The 5,244-nt window shown below is 37.1% G+C and overlaps 1 pseudogene; it reads left to right on the top strand.

Annotated features, from left to right (window-relative positions):
• Positions 1–323: 323 nt before the first annotated feature.
• On the top strand, positions 324–1,374 carry LOC142435040 (archaemetzincin-2 pseudogene; annotated as a pseudogene).
• The last annotated feature ends 3,870 nt before the right edge of the window (positions 1,375–5,244 follow it).

Below are 5,244 nucleotides of genomic sequence, written 5' to 3'. Positions count from 1 at the left end.
GTATCCAGAAAGTAATGAAAGAATGGAATGAAAACACAGTTAGCTCTACCATAACAGTTGGAGAACTGAGTATCCTGTGGTCAATAATGGATAAAACATCTGGACAAAAGATGAATAAGAAAATAGAGCACTTTGGATGGTGTCAGGGCTGAAAGGACCCTGATACTACCATCAGCTCCACACATGCCAGTGCTTTCAAGTGACAAATTTCAATCGGAGCCTGTTTTGCAAAGCGGCACGGAGGAATAGCTGTTGGGCCCTTTCAAAGGAAAGCACGAAAGTTCTGCCTAAGAGTGTGCCATGAGTAAAAGAGGCTTGTCGCGATGCACACTCTCCAGCAATCCGAAAAGACCCTGAGAACGGCCCTCATTTCCAAGACTCCTGGGCTGGTGTTGCATTATGAAAGCTTAGATGTAGGGGAGCAGTGCTTGGTGAATGAAGCCTTTCAGCCCAACAGCGGGCTCATTGAACCCGTTACCTAGCACTCAGAACCAGACTGCATAGCCTTCCATCTCAAGGCCCACCAAGACTTGGAACAATTTTTCCATGGTCCAGAAAGAAAGATACCATCGTCAGACAAATGCAGCATCTATCTACCGTCTGTTGGATCATTATGAAAGCCAGGGTGATCAGTGCTGAATATATAAAATGGCTTAAAGGCTACTGTGAATAATTTTTCTGTGGTTTGACAGTAAAAATCCTCAAACCTGTCCCTTTTTCTGAAACAAGATGTTTCTTCAAAGTCAATGATAACATCCAAACCCATAAATTCATGCAGGGACTATCCTGCATGAATTTAAAAGGAATAAACCAGAAAATACCCTCTGTGTTGTGGAGATCACAATAATTGATCTTTGCCCAAGAGACTCTGGAATTTTCTTGGACAAAGCCTTTTTGACAGGCAGCGTGGGGATATTCAGCTTTGCCAGGTATGGCAGTGACTTCTATAGCTCATGCTATGAAGATTAAGTGCAGAAGCTGGTGCAACCCTCTTCCCGAGACTATTCAGTGTTTGATAACTATTACGTTCCTGAAATCACCAGTATTTTGTTGCTTCACACCTTTAAGACTTTGAACTACGAGATCTGACACATCGTTAGAATATGATATGCCAGTGGCTCTTGTGCCTGATGCAAGGCTCTAACCACCTGGAAGAAGCAGGCTAGCGCCCTCCCACATACTGTCCCATCTGCTCACTCAAGCTGCAGAGCTCGACTGCCTTCAACATAGCGGATAGTTGCCAAACATTGCTGACATCCACAGAAGAACAATGAAACCTGACAGTGAGGAGGGTATGAATTGGCCAGACGGGCAGAAGCCTTTAAGGAATGGAAAGAGTGCATAGTCAAATGCCTTGCTTTTCTCCAGAAATAAGGAATTTCCAGTAGGAGTAATTAAAATAAAACACTTGCATATTAAAGAAATGAATTAGATGACTTGAACAACACTATAAATCAACTAGACATAGTATATATATGAGAGAGCACTCCATTAAGCAGCAGCAGAATACTCATAATTTTCAAGTGTAAATTGAGCATTTTCTGGAACAGATTATAAATTTGGTCACAGTCTCAATAAATTTTAAAAGATTGAAATATGAAATACACGAGTATATTTTTTAGCACAATACAATGAAGCTAGAACTCAGTAAGAAGGAAATGAATGTTCACAGGGAGTTGAAATTAATGAATCATAAGAAATCACAAGAAATGAATGAAAACAAAATCACAACATACCAAAATTTATGAAATACATTGAAAACACTGCTCAAAATTAATTTTACATTTGTAAATGCCTATGTGAAAAGGATATAAAAATATTAACTTAAAATAATTATAAAAGGAAGAGCAAATCACATAAAATATAGCAGAAGACAGGAAATAATAAATATTAAAGAAGTAAAAAAAATACAATATAGTCAACCAACCAAAAATTGGTTATTTGAGAAAACAAAAGAAAGCAAAAAACAAAATCCAGTCACCAATCAAAGATTCCAAACAAAAGAAAAGCTCTGGACACGATAATTTCATCGTTAAATTCTAATAAACACTTAATGAAGAATTAGCATCAATCCTTGGAAAATTTGTCCCCAAAATAGAAAAGCGGGGGAACATTTTAAACCCTTTCCATGAGGTCAGCATTATTCTGATACCAAAATCAAGGATATCATATGAATAGGAATAGGAGACTTCCTCCACATAGTAAAGTCATTTGAAAAAAATTCTACAGCTCCTGTCCTCATGGATGAAAGACTAGAAGTTTTCTTTCTAAAATCAGGAATAAGACCCAGAGACCCACTTTTCTCACTGCTATTCAATGTAGTATTAGAGGTACTAGCCAGGGAAAGAATAGACAAAATATGTGAAACAGTTCATATTTATAGACATGATATTATATGTATAATATTATATGTATACAAATCTTCAAAAGAAAAAAGAATTAATGAAAAGAACAAAACAAAACAAAAACCAACCCCTCTCTGAGCCAGTAACCCAATTCAAGGATATTTCAGGATACACAATGTGTTGTAATGCTACAAGCTAACAGGAAACAATCTGAAAAAGAAAATTTAAAAATTTCACTTACAATATCATAAAATACTTAGGAATAAATGTAATCAAGGAAATGAAAGATTGTACGGGGAAATAATAAAAAATATATATATTTTCCAAAACATTTTATTAAGCGCTAATCCAGATATCATGCCACTCCATGGTTCAATCACATCAAGCAGTGTTGTACAATTGCCTCCAAAATCAGTTTCAAGACATTTTCTTCTTTCTCAAATGCCTTGATATCAGCTACCCTTTACCTTTGCCCTCATCTTTCCCACCTACCCCCCAGGCACCTTTATTCTACTTGTTGTCTCTATAGGGTCATCCATCCTGGGTTGCATATACTGAAAAACAGCAAAGCGCATAGCAAAGATTCAACAAGGCTACCTACAATGACCAAATATATTTTAGATAAAACACCAATATGAAAAAAACCCCAGAAAATATTGAGAACTAGATCAAACCCAATGTATCAGATGGGAGATCAAATGACAAGGCTTTAATTGTTCAAGACAGATTTATCATTTTAATTTACTATAGTCATCTCTCCAATACTCTCTGTTTGGTAACCTGTTTATACCCATCCCTCAATTATGACTAGAGTGAAATCAGTGGAAGCTTACTTCCTGGGTAGATCTCACAAATTTATTTTGGGATTCCACTGTCATCCATATTGCTGGAATAAATAAATAAAGCATTGCTTTCTAAAGTGATCTAGAGATTCAATGTAATTTCTGTAAAAAACCAAATGGTTACTTGTGCAGAAATAGAAAAATTTGTCTTAAAATTCATAAAAATTGCACACCATTCTAATATTTGAAACAATCTTGAAAAAGAACAAAGTTGGAAAGCACAGATGATAATTTCAAAAAATACTGCAAATGTACAGCAATCACAAGTGTGTGGTAGTGCTATAAGGATAGATATAGAGAATAATGGAATAGAATTGAGTCTATTAAAAACCCATATATCTATGGCCAACTTCCACAAATGATTCTGGGGCAATTGGATTCCCATATGCAAAAAAAAAAGTTGAATCTTTACCTCCCACCATATAAAAATGAACGCAAAATGGATCAATGATCTAAATACAAGAGCTAAAGCTATAAAATTCTTCAAGAAAACATGTACATCTTCATTACAATGGATTTGGCAATAGTTTGTTTATATGATACGAAAATATAGCAGCGAAAGGAAAAGAAATAAATTGAACTTCGTCAAAGTGAACATCTTTTATATCAAAGTGTACTATTTAAGAGAGGGAAAATTTTATGTAATGAGATGGAACATTTCAAATCATATATTTGCTAAGTCTAGTATATGGAATACATAGAAAAATTACAACTCAAAATTACAACAACAAAAACAATCCAATTTAAAGAATAGGTGAAGGTTTTGAACAACGTTTTCCCAAGAATATATGCAAACGGTTAATAAACACATGAAAAGATGCTCAACATTATTGGTTATCATTGAAATAAGAATCAAACCACAGTGACATTCATTTCACACCCACAAATATGGCCATGGTAGCATAGTGGTTATGAGTTGGGCCACTAACCGTAAGGTCAGTAGTTCAAAATCACCAGCCAGCTCAGAGGGAAAAAGATGAGGTTTTCTACTCCCATAAAAAGTGTAGTCTTGAAAATGCACAAGGGCAGTTTTACCCTGCCTTTAGGGTCTCCGGGAGTCAAAATCACTCAATAGCAGTGAGTTTCTTCTTCTTCCTTTTTTTTTGGAGTATGGTTATAATGAAAAAGACAGCAGTTGATGAGGAAATTGGAATGTCATATATTATTAAATTCCTTTAATTGAGTACCACCTGTCAGATGGGGTAGCGGCTGTGGAAAACATTTTGATATTTCCTCAAAAAAATTAAACATCACCGGCAAGGGGGAAATTGAACTATGTACATACATTTATAGGTTTAGTATTAAGGACACAGATGGGCAGTGGGCCCCTACTCAAGTACTCCCTCAACACAAGAACACTTTGTTCTAATAATTCGGCAGTCTGAGATGCTCACCTTCCTGGCACAATTGCCAAAGACAATGGGTGCACAAGCAAATGAGGTGAAGAAAGCTGATGTGCCAGGCTATCAAAAAATATAGCATCTGAGGTCTTAAAGGCCTGAAGATAAACAAGCAGCCATTTAGCTGAGAGATAACAAAACCCACATGGAAGAAGCACATCGGCTTGTGAGATCACAAGGCATTGAACGGATCATGTATCAGGCATCAAAGACCAAATGGGAAAAAAAATCATAAAATTGTGAATGAGGGGGAGTGCGGAGTGGGGACCCAGGGCCCATCTGTGGGAAATTGGACATCCCCATGGAGAAGAGCCAGTCAGGGTGCAGTGTAGCAATGATGAAAAATTCAATTTTCCTCTAGTTCTTGAATGTTTCCTTCGCCCCCCTCAACCATCAGGATCCCAATTCTACCTTACAAATCCTGCTGGACCGGAGGATGTACACTGGTACAGATAGGAACTGGAAACATGGAATCCAGGACCTATGATCTGTTCAGGACCAGTGTGGTGACACCAGGAGGGTGGAGGGAAGGTGAGGGAGAAAGGGGGAACAGATTACAAGGATCTACGTATAACCTCCTCCCTGGGGGACATGCAGCGGAGAAGTGGGTGAAAGGAGACGTCGGATGGTGTAAGATATGACAAAATAATAATAATT

Source organism: Tenrec ecaudatus, chromosome X (genome assembly GCF_050624435.1).
Source record: "Tenrec ecaudatus isolate mTenEca1 chromosome X, mTenEca1.hap1, whole genome shotgun sequence".
Classification (NCBI taxonomy): domain Eukaryota; kingdom Metazoa; phylum Chordata; class Mammalia; order Afrosoricida; family Tenrecidae; genus Tenrec; species Tenrec ecaudatus.
The sequence above is the reverse complement of the archived record's forward strand: the minus strand, read 5'-3'. Positions and strand labels throughout refer to the sequence as shown.